The sequence below is a fragment of the Oncorhynchus clarkii genome, chromosome 4 (genome assembly GCF_045791955.1).
Source record: "Oncorhynchus clarkii lewisi isolate Uvic-CL-2024 chromosome 4, UVic_Ocla_1.0, whole genome shotgun sequence".
Taxonomy (NCBI): domain Eukaryota; kingdom Metazoa; phylum Chordata; class Actinopteri; order Salmoniformes; family Salmonidae; genus Oncorhynchus; species Oncorhynchus clarkii.
Genome location: NC_092150.1, coordinates 26,499,653 through 26,511,663, shown reverse-complemented (window position 1 = coordinate 26,511,663; position 12,011 = coordinate 26,499,653). Strand labels below are relative to the sequence as shown.

The following is a 12,011-nucleotide window of genomic DNA, read 5'->3' as shown; positions in this document are numbered from 1 at the left end:
TTGGCCTCTGTTTTATTACAATTAATCATGATTCATGAGCCAATGATTTTATACATTATACTTTACATGCATTGAGAATTTCAATCAGATACATGATTTAGCACAAAATATATTATGGACCTTTACATTGAGCAGGTCTCAAATGGGAGGTCAGAGAACTGGCAGTGTCATGCCAGGACAACAACCTCTACCTCAATGTGAGCAAGACAAAGGAGCTGATCGTGGACTACAGGAAAACTACAGGCCCCCATTAACATTGACTGGGCTGTAGAGGAGCTGGTTGAGAGTTTCAAGTTCCTTGGTGTCCACATCACCAACAAACTATCATGGTCCAAACATACCAAGACAGTTGTGAAGAGGGCATGACAAAACCTTTCTCCCCGACTGGAGACTCCAGTCACCCAAAGTAGAGACTCCAGTCACCCAAGTATATAGACTGTTTTCTCTGCTACCGCACGGCAAGCAGTACAGGAGCACCAAGTCTAGGACCAAAAGGCTCCTCAATAGCTTCTACCCCCAAGCCACAAGACTGCTGAAAAATCCATAAAATCTCTACCAGACAATATACATTGACCCCCCTTCCTTTTGTACACTCGCTGTTTGTTTGTTACCTATGCATAGTCACTTCGCCCCCACCTACATGTACAGATTGCCTCAACTAGCCTGTACCCCAGTACACTGACTCGGTACCGGTGCCCCCTTTTTTATTACTTTTTATTTTAATCTACTTGGTAAATATTTTCTTCTTCTTCAACTGCACTGTTGGTTAGGGGCTTGTAAGTAAACATTTCATGGTAAAGTCTACAGTTGTTGTATTCGGCGCATGTCACAAATAAAATTTGATTTGATTTGAAATGCAGGGCTGGATTATCGAACTGGCACACAGGGTAAGTGCCTCCCCTGACTTCCAGGGAGCACCAACCCCCAACCCTGCATTTGCAGGAAATTAGCTTTAAAACTGTAAAATGTTCTCTCAGCCCTATGGCCAAATGTGAACAAAAGCATGAGATGGCAAAACGTGTAGAATTACTGGAAATTTGCTTTAAACTGCAACATTTTCCCTTAGCCTCATGATGAAATGTGTAGAATAGCATTATAAAACTGCACATTCTCTCTCTGCTCTATAGCCAAATGTGTTGAAATGCAATAAGTTAGCTGACGTAGGTCAGTGCACGAGGCCCCAAATGTGGTAAACTGGCCCTGCTCAAATGGTACATTCATGGATAGAAATATGGCACATTGAACAAGATGCACTGTCAGTTTGGCACAAAACAGGTGTATGACAGACCAAGGCCTTGTTGAGTATGGCTTCACGTTGTCCGGACATAGTAGGTTGGAATGGATCTAATGCACAGGTGGTTAGTGGCACCTTAATTGGGGAGAACGGGCTCGTGTTAATGACTGGAGCGGAATAGGTGGAATGGTATCGAATGTATCAAACAAACTGTTTACAGGTGTTTGATGCCATTCCATTTGCTCTGTTCCGGCCATTATTATGAGCCGTTCTCCCATCAGCAGCCTCCACTGATCTAATGTTTATAGAGGTGTCCATAATCTAACGGAAGTGAGAATTGCCTGAGAACTGAAGACTTGCTATAGCTCCCCGAGCAAATATTAAGGTTTTTGCTTAATTGGCTAACACAGTGTTTTCCAAACTTGGGGTGGGGTCCCCTGAAATTGAAATGGGGTCCCCTGAGAAAATCTGTAAGGTTATCAAAGAAATTAAGAACTCTTTCTCTTCAAAATGTGTACAGTGTCAACTAAGGGCCTTTTACACAAATGTGTTTTCATGTCATTATCATGTTGGGATAGCCTGTGGGACCTAACATTTAGGGAATGTAAACACATAGTGTTAACTGTTAGGCCTATTATTTTTCAAAGTGGGGTCCCATGCATTTTCTAGTGTAAATTTGGGGTCATGTGCAGAAAAACTTTGGGAACCCCACTCGACACATTCCTGTGGTGTGCAAAGGTCTTAGGTTAAAGCAAACCTAGTCAGTAGGTCACACTCACAGGAATGTTTTTAAGTCTAACAGGGTTGCTTTCAGAATCTGTGGTTGGAACCCATATTGCCTCTAGTGAATATGTCAGTGATTGACAGCTCCCTCTCGCAGGGGGATAGACCTCAGTGATGGATGTAGCGAGCTTTACGAGCATCAGCCAGTGATTGGTTGAAATCCGGAAGGAGGTGGAGCATCCTGTGCTGTCCATCGGGAGCGAGGGAGTCAGAGGGGGCAGGAGGAAGAGGAGAAGAAGGGAGGATAATAATTATCTCTGTCTGTCCTCCCATTCGCTTCCTCCCTCTCTTTCTTTTGCACTGCTCTCCCCTCTCTCCTCCTCACATCTTCACTCTCCCATTCGGCTCTCCTCTCTCTCCCTCCCCCAGCCCAGTGCTGGTCAGTGCAGCTGCAGGCTGCAGTTTGAGGTCTGGCAGGCAGAGCGGCTCTGCTGAGCTCTCTGCCCCATGTCTCTGTGTGTCTAAAGACTGAGCTGCAGAGGAAGTCACGGATGCGAGCCTGCAGTGGAACAGACATTCCCCCGCAAACAGCCTTCACTGACCTGAGAGAGAGTGGGGGGAAGAGAGAGAAAGGGGGGAGAGACAGAGAAAGAGAGCGGGCGAGAGAGAGAGAGAGAGAGAGAGAGAGTCAGTCGGACAACACATGCTTGCTTGCACACACAATTGCACACACTAATGCTCGCACACACATGAACACAAACGGTGGTGTTATCAGCTCTGTGGATTCAGTAAAATGCTGCATTGAACAACAGAGAAAATGATTGAGGGAGAAGAAAGGGAGACAGGAAGAGGACTATAAATCCAGTAGAAGTTGGCAGAGGGATGCACATCGTAAAATAAAATTAGTTTAGAATCAGTCTGTTAAAAGAGCCAGAATGGATACGTGCCTAGTCACAACACAGAGAAGACAGAGACACACACATGTCAGAGGGGTGGGGTTATGGTATGGAGCTGTAACATAGATATGGGATATGAGCTGAGAAATAGTTATAATTGTGATTCTTTCTGAAACACACACACGCAAACACACACACTCATCCCTATCTCTCTTTCTCTCTGACAAAGTCTTATATTTTCTCACAGAGACTATCTCTCTCCCGAGGATAACAGTCGTACCCACACTGGCAGAGAGCTCTGTGTGTGTCTCAGAGTGAGGTATTAAGCGTCTCGTTATCTGCCCCCTGGATTAGCATAATTAACCAGTCCGCCAACTTAGAATCCTCTTCCTCCAGTCAGCTTGCTGCAGGGGCCATTCGAGAATAATTAACCAGTCCACTCGCTTAGAATCCTCTTCCTCCAATCAGCTCGCCGCAGGGGCCATTCGAGATACTGAGGAGGGGCGCAAAGGACTGAACAGTGTGTGTGTGTGTGTGTGTGGAGCTTGGTCCGATTATCTCATTGTCAGAGTCAGTAAGGCAAGGGTCTAAGGGCCCAGGGCTGGGTTTCTACTTAGCTAACATATGGAATTGTTTTATGATGGTCATACCAAGGATAATTTTGCTGTTTTATTTAGAATTTTAGGGCCCTGTAGGTATAACAAAAATATATACAAAAATAATTTGATGAAACATTTTGGAATTTGGTCCAAAAATAAATCAAAAGGGAAGTGTGTGTTTTGAAGTGTCCATCCTATATCTGAGAGATATAAGAAAGCTCAGAAAAATATATATTATACCATGGAATTATCCGTATGCCTTTGACATTGAAATGCCCCATTCCCTTTCATGCATTTTTGAGCCCGGTAGCGGGTTACCTTCAGACTAGTCCTGTGACACTTGTGGGGGACATAGAGCAAAACGGAGAAGTCCATTGTGTTTGTGAAAATATTTCCATAGAGGGGTCATATTAGTTTGTAGCTCAAACAGTTTGAACCCTACAGACATTTTCATGAGAAGACCGATTTTTGGGATGTCTCCCGTTCAACCATGAAAGGCATGTGATCTTCTCTTTAAAGTTTAAACTCTACAGACTATCTCATTGTATGTATTGAGTTGGAAAAAGATGTTGCTTTTGCTAAATTCTTTCAGTAGGCCTACTGCTGGGGTGGCCAACCCTCCTCCGAGAGAAATACTGCCCTACTGGGTGTGCTCTGTGCATGCTTTTGTTTTAACCCTGCTCTAACACACATGATTCAGCCAAGAATTTTGATTTGATTCAGCCAATCAATGTTCTTTTGAGCAGCTGACTAGAATAATTAAGGTGTGTTAGAGTAGAGTTGGAACAAAATCCTGCAGGAGAGTATAGCTCTACCAAAGAAGGGTTGGCCATTCCCAGAGGTGATCTGCGATCAGGTGTTTGATTGATCAAAACTAACATTCTATACTCGTCCTCATTTGTTTTTTAACCACCATAAAAAAAGTTCAATTAGCAGAGAAAATTAAAGCTGAAAGCAGAAGTACTAGGCGGCAGGTAGCATAGCAGTTAGCGCGATGGGCCAGTAACCAAAAGGTCACTGGTTCGAATAACCTAGCCAACAAGGTGAAGAAATCTGTCGATGTACCCTTGAGCAAGGCACTTAAGCCTAATTTGCTCCAGGGGCACCATACTAATATGGCTGACCGTGTGAAAAAAACTATCCAGTGTATGTGAAAATAAAAAAATACTAGTGGCAAGAAGTACTACTGGCAAGGTTAACCTGACTGCAGGCCTCAAATTTCCCTTTGGCATTGACGATCATGCCTCCTTGTGTGGCCATAAAAATGTTCAGGTGCCTCCCTCATGTCAGCATAGGCTATCACCTACACATTGATATGTAGGCTAATTATTTATATAGGCCTACATTTACATACACTTATGTTTTTCTTAACAGAATAGCTAGTGTATTTCGGTTTTCAAATCAATTTAATTGGCTATTTTGGTTAATGGCTTTGGTGCTCGAGCAGCTGGCCTTGGTGCCCTGGGAGATTGGGCACCTCTTGAACACCAAATGGCCTTGCCCCTAATATCACAAAATTCCAGGCCTGCCTGACAGCCTGTTTTCTCTTCTAAGCAACTATACTAAACAAACATATAAATGCAACATGCAACAAGTTCAAAGATTTTGCTGAGTTACAGTTCATTTAAGGAAATCAGTCAATTGAAATACATTAATTAAGCCCTACAGGTAGGCCTGGAAGAGCATAGTTTTACCCACTTGGCAGCCAGGCCAACCCACTGGGGAGCCAGGCCCACCCAATGAGAATGTGTTTTTCCCACAAAATGGCATTATTACAGGCAGAAATACTCCTACGCATTCCAATTGCACGCTCCTTCAAAACTTGAGACATCTGTGGCATTGTGTTGTGTGACAAAATTGCACATTTCAAAGTGGCCTTTTATTGTCCCCAGAAAAAGGTGCACCTGTGTAATGATCAGGATGTTTAATCAGCTTCTTGATATGCCACACCTGTCAGGTCGATGATCTTGACAACGGATAAAATGCTCACTAACAAGGATGTAAACAAATTTGTGCCCCAAATTTGAGAGAAATAAGCTTTTTGTGCGTATGAAACATTTCTGGGATTTTATTTTGGCTCACGAAACACGGGACCAACAATTTACATGTTACGTTTATATTTTCATTCAATGTGTTTCTGTGCAACGAGATAGTAGTTAGGTGTTAGGATTAAATTAGCCCTATGAAGGTCCTGTTATATAATCCAGCTCTCCACAGATTATTTGAATTCTGCCATGAACATGTTACATTAACCCTTTCACAACCCTGAGTCAAAGTCCCAGCTCCACCTTGCCTGAGACAGAGGAAGATCACCTAGTGGTTTAAACCTGTGGTTGATCTCTGATGTGAAGAGAAGCTCACCTACAGTGGTTTAAACCAGTGGTTGATCTCTGATGTGAAGAGAAGCTCACCTGTGTTTCTCTGGCTCTCTGCCGGCTCTTGTGATTGTGAGTAGTGTAGTCCTGTAAGGCACAGAGGGGTGGGCAGGGTTGAAAGGTCTCGTCATTAATGTTATTTCTCTTTCACATCTTTCATCTCTTTCACTCTTTATTGACTCTAGAATTTTCCTCCTCTAATTTATGAGTTATACACAAATCAATTCAAAATATCCTTTAAACTTAAACTATTCTCTCCCATGAAGGGAAATGTATGTTTGCATGTTACACACTAGTGAACACACAGACATACTGTATCAACATCACTGCCATAGTTCCAAACACGTAGCGTATTCTAGTGAGAGGTGAATAAGTAATGTGTGTATTTGTTCTCTCACTCTCTCCCCCCGGCCCTCTGTATTGAACACCTCTCGTGTTGTGGTGTTGCTATGCTGGGCTGTTAGATCATGTTGACTGTTGACTCAATGTAATCATTATACCATCATAACTCTCCATGGTGTCCGACTCACACCAGCAGGATGTGTGTGTGTGTGTGTGTGTGTGTGTGTGTGTGTGTACACGCATTACCGCTCCCCAAGTGCACCCTGGGTATCTCACACACTATACAATAGCAGTTAGCCAGACCCACGGGTTATAAGCAGCTACACACTCTCTCAGAACACCCACCTGACACACTCAGATCTTGAACCAGCAACCCTATGGTTGTGGTGTGAGCGCACTACTGTCTGTGTCATAAAAGCCTGAACCTCTTGGCAGAGGCAGTAGTACCCTTAGATACAGGGCGATTACATTAGGAAAAATACTTTACTAAGACACAACAATAACCATCTCTCTGCTTCTATTAACTCCAGTGGGCTTGAATGAACCCTGAACATAGCAAGGGAGGAGAATCTGCTTAGAAACAGTTGAGTTTCTGGCATAAATTGCTTATTGTATCAACAGTGATCATAATTCACCATCAATAGGTGTAATGAAAGAGCAGAGGCAGTCATTCGCCGTTAGTGGCCCGCTATGACGAGGAATTTAGTCTCACACACTGTTTGGGAACCTGCGGGAGAGTGGAAATTAGCATTTTAAATTGTGATAATTACAGCAGAGAGATCATGGAGATGTTCTTGTCATGGCCGTCGTCGGTGGAAGAAGGTGAGGACCAAGGTGCAGCGTGGTATGTGTCCATATTTATTAAATTAACACGAAAAGGACAAAGAGAAACGACAGAAAACACTTCTGGCTGGTGCAGCAGACACACAACAGAAAACAGAAAACAATCACCCACGAAACACAATAGAAAACAGGCTCCCTAAATATGGTTCTCAATCAGGGACAACGATTGACAACCAGGCCAAGCACAGAAATAGCAAATCATAGAAAAACTAACAGAGACAACTCACTCAACTCACACCCTGACCATACTAAAACAAAGACATAACAAAATAACTAAGGTCAGAACGTGACAGTTCTCCTTCTTTCAACTTGCTTACTGATGGCTGTCTCTCTCACACACACAAGTTTGTTTTGCTATCCTTGTGGGGACCAAACAATTTATTCTCATTCAAAATCCTATTTTCCCTAACATAGCCTTTTTCCTTGTGGAAACAGACAATACGTTCCCACTTGTCCGAATTTTCTTCGTTTTACTATCCTTGTTAGGACTTTACATTTTTGTTATCATTTAGCAGAGGCTCTTATCCAGAGCGACTTACATTTAGGGTTAAGTGTGTTGCTCATGTGCACATAGACAGATTTTTCACCAACGCTCTTAACCGCTAGGCTACCCACAAGGACAGTAAAACCAAACACACACACATACACAAGCGGTTTACGGTCTGCTGTAGTATGTGATGTAGCATATTATGCTGGACTCCCATACCTCAATCTGAGTTCTACCAGAGAGCTGGATACAGCTGGAGAGAACCTACAGGAATAGGCTAACTCACACATCATACTGAATCACTGCACCTAACACCTACAATAGGCCTACACCATCAAGCACAAGCAAAACAAATAATGGCCTACCTTTTAGAAATGATGTAAATGATGGTGTAGGCTTCGCTAAATCAACTTTGCACTAGTATATAAGGAATTGGCCCAAATAGAACATGCGCACCGCTGCTTGGATCCTTATTCAAAGCTTAATGTAAATGTGTGCAGTTACATGGCTGTCAGTCTTCCAATCCACAAAGTAAGGTATTATATTAGGCGCAGTTGAATGGTTAAGAGCTCTCCACCATATTCCACTAGTATGGTGGTGGAAATCGATGTTTAATTTAACCAGGTAGGCTAGTTGAGAACAAGTTCTCATTTGCAACTGAGACCTGGCCAAGATAAAGCATAGCAGTGTGAACAGACAACACAGAGTTACACATGGAGTAAACAATTAACAAGTCAATAACACAGTAGAAAAAAAAGAGAGTCTATATACATTGTGTGCAAAAGGCATGAGGAGGTAGGCGAATAATTATAATTTTGCAGATTAAGGAGAAAGTATGCATTTTTTCCCTGTTATTTTCTGCCTTCTCATCATTACATTGATTTAAGGAGAAAATCAACGCCTTTGCAGCCTGAATGGAGAATGTTTTAGGTACGAACCGGTCCACGAGGGATAGGAGTGCATTGCTGGCTGCATACAATGCATTTGAATGGTAAGATGAAACCGACCTTTGGGCTACCGGGTGTCAGTCTCTAGATCACCATGGAAACCTGGTCAGTTATCTACTACTGGGCCAGAGGGAGAGAAACAGAGTGAGAAGAGTTATGCTAAGTTCTTTTGCTGATTTGCATGCACTGTTAGCCTAGCGCAGCAGTACACTCTTCTTCGGCTGGATCCATAGGAGAACACTTTGAAGAACACTTTTTGGTTCCAGAAAGAACTCTTTTGGTTCCAAGAAGAACCCTTTTGGTTCCAAGTAGAACCCTTTTGAGTTCCATGTAGAGGGTTCTACATGGAACCCAAAATACTCATCCTATGGGAATAAGAGTGTAGGCATTGCATTAGCCTAGCCTATGCCTACCAAGTTTACATTTATGCCAAATTTAAATTAAGATTATTTACGTCTGAGTGTGTATTGTATTGGATTAGAGGGTTAACCTATTTGGAGGTCAATAAGGCATGTGTCCTAAGCTGCAACCAACTGCTGTCATAACTGTCAGATGCATGCCATCAATTACAATACACTACATCTATGCAACCACTGTAGGGGAATCGGCAAGAATGGGATTTGAACCAGCAACCTTGCAGGACAAGTATGGCCATCCCACTGGGCACACACTGGTTGAATCAACCAATGTTGTTTCCACGTCATTTCAATGAAATTACATTGAACCAATGTTGAATTGACGTCTTTGCCCAGTGGCATACCTCCTACGCTATAAGGGTCCGGGCCTCTTGACAACTGCTGTGATTGCTGAGGGAGTTCCCTGTAATCTGGGTAGTATGCTGAGGGTTTGCTTCTATTCTAACCCAGGCAGGGCAGGGCAGGGCAGGGAGTTTGTGGGTGATTTGGGTCAGTCATACCAGTGATTTGGGATGTCAACTGTCCTGTTGGGCCCTCAGGGAGGAAAGGAGAACCCGTTAGGGTGGTAGCTGCGTCAGTAAACTGTTATTTCAAGAAAATGATTGGAATGGTACGAGCTTCACAGTATTTAATTTGTATTACACACAAACACTTGGACACACACATACACACATCAGCTCATTCACCCTGCCCGCTCTCATGTCAAATCGATAGCGAAGCATCTCGGGAGGAGGAATGAGGGAGGCTCATATAGAGGAGGAAGGGAAACACAGACTTGTATCTCCTCCTCTCCTTTATCTTGTTCTTCTCTTGTATTGATCGGTAAAATGGTTTTTAGCTGCTGCCTCCAGCACCCTACCTGACCCTGCTCTGTTCAGCTCTGAGCCACACACTCTGCTAGCTCTTATGTGTGCTGTGTGCATGTCTGTGTGTCACAGGCCAGATATGAACCCCGGTCTCACAAGGAAGAAACCAACGTCTTGGGCCGAGGATGACAATGATTTTGAAGTCGCATGCAGGGTTACCTCATCAAAAGACCATGAGCCCGACTCATGTCCGCTACGTACGTGTGTGTGTGTGTGTGTGTGTGTGTGTGTGTGTGTGTGTGTGTGTGTGTGTGTGTGTGTGTGTGTGTGTGTGTGTGTGTGTGTGTGTGTGTGTGTGTGTGTGTGTGTGTGTGCGTGTGTGTGCGTGCAACGCTGCTCGGTATCCTGTGTATATCAAGAATGGTCCACCACCCAAAGGACATCCAGCCAACATGACACAACTGTGGGAAGCATTGGAGTCAACATGGGCCAGCATCCCTGTGGAACGCTTTTGACACCTCAACCCCATCATAGCACTGAGACTGCACTTGTGAAGGTGGTAAACTACCTTTTAATGGCATCAGACCGAGGCTCTGCATCTGTCCTTGTGCACCTAGACCTTAGTGCTGCTTTTGACATCATCGATCACCACATTCTTTTGGAGAGATTGGAAACCCAAATTGGTTTACACTGACAAGTTCTGGCCTGGTTTAGATCTTATCTTTGGGAAAGATATGTGTTTGTCTCTGTGGATGGTTTGTCCTCTGATAAATCAGCTGTTTGTTCCGGTGTTCCTCAAGGTTCCGATTTAGGACCACTATTGTTTTCACTATATACTCTACCTCTTGGTGATGTCATTTGGAAACATAATGTTAACTTTTACTGCTATACGGACGATACTCAGCTGTACATTTCAATGAAACATGGTGAAGCCCCAAAATTGCCCTCCCTGAAAGCTTGTGTTTCAGACATAAGGAAGTGGATTGCGGCAAATATTTTACTTTTAGGCTCGGACGAAACAGAGATGCTTATTCTAGGTCCCAAGAAACAAAGAGATCTTCTGTTGGATCTGACAATTAATCTTGGTTAAACAATAGTTTCAATTGAGCATTTTTCAATTTTTGTAACATTGCAAAAATCAGATACTTTCTGTCCAACAATGATGCAGAAAAGTTAATCCATGCTTTTGTCACTTCTAGATTAGACTACTGCAATGCTCTACTTTCCGGGTTACCCGGATTAAGCACTAAATAAACTTCAGATAGTGCTAAACACGGCTGCTAGAATCTTGATTAGAACCCACAATTTTTATCATATTACTCCAGTGCTAGCCTCCCTACACTGGCTTCCTGTTAAGGCTAAGACTGATTTCAAGGTTTTACTGCTAACCTACAAAGCATTACATGGGCTTGCTCTTACCTAGCTCTCCCATTTGGTCCTGCCGTACATACCTACACATATGCTACAGTCACAAATACAGGCCTACTTATTGTCTCTGGAATTTCTAAGCAAACAGCTGGGGGCAGGGCTTTCTCCAATAGAGCTCAGTTTTTATGGAATGGTCTGCCTATCCATTCGAGTGACGCAGACTCGGTCTAGACCTTTAAGTCTTTATTGAAGACTCATCTCTTCAGTAGGTCCTATGATTGAGTGTAGTCTAGCCCAGGGGTGTGAAGGTGAACGGAAAGGCACTGGAGCGAAGAACCGCCCTTGCTGTCTCTGCCTGACCGGTTCTCTCCACCCGGGATTCTCTGCCTCTAACCCTATTACTGGGGCTGAGTCACTGGCTTACCAGTGCTCTTCCATCCCGTCCCTAGGAGGGGTGCGTCACATGAGTGGGTTGAGTCACTGACATGATCTTCCTGTCCAGGTTTGGTGCCCTCCTCAGGTTCATGCCGTGGGGTGGGTGGGGTTAAAGTGGGTTAAAGTATATCCTGCCTGTTTGGCCCTGCCCGGGGGTATCATCGGACAGGGCCACAGTGTCTCCGAACCCCTCCTGTCTCAGCCTCCAGTTATGCTGCAATAGTTTATGTGTCGGGGGGCTAGGGTCAGTCTGTTATATCTGGAGTATTTCTCCTGTCGTATCTGGTGTCCTGTGCAAATTTAATTATTATCTCTCTCTCTCTCTCTCTCTCTCTCTCTCTCTTTCTCTCTTCTCTTGGAGGACTTGAGCCCTAGGACCATGCCTCATACCTGGCCTGATGACTCCTTGCTGTCCCCAGTCCACCTGGTTGTGTTGTTGCTCCAGTTTCAACTGTTCTGCCTGCGGCTATGGAAGCCTGACCTGTTCACCGGACGTGCAACCTTGTCCCGGACCTGCTGTTTTCGACTCTCTCTCTCTAC

General features: G+C 43.9%; 1 pseudogene; it reads right to left on the bottom strand.

Annotated features, from left to right (window-relative positions):
• Window positions 1-2,044: 2,044 nt before the first annotated feature.
• On the bottom strand, window positions 2,045-5,958 carry LOC139407959 (uncharacterized; annotated as a pseudogene).
• Between the last annotated feature and the right edge of the window lie 6,053 nt (window positions 5,959-12,011).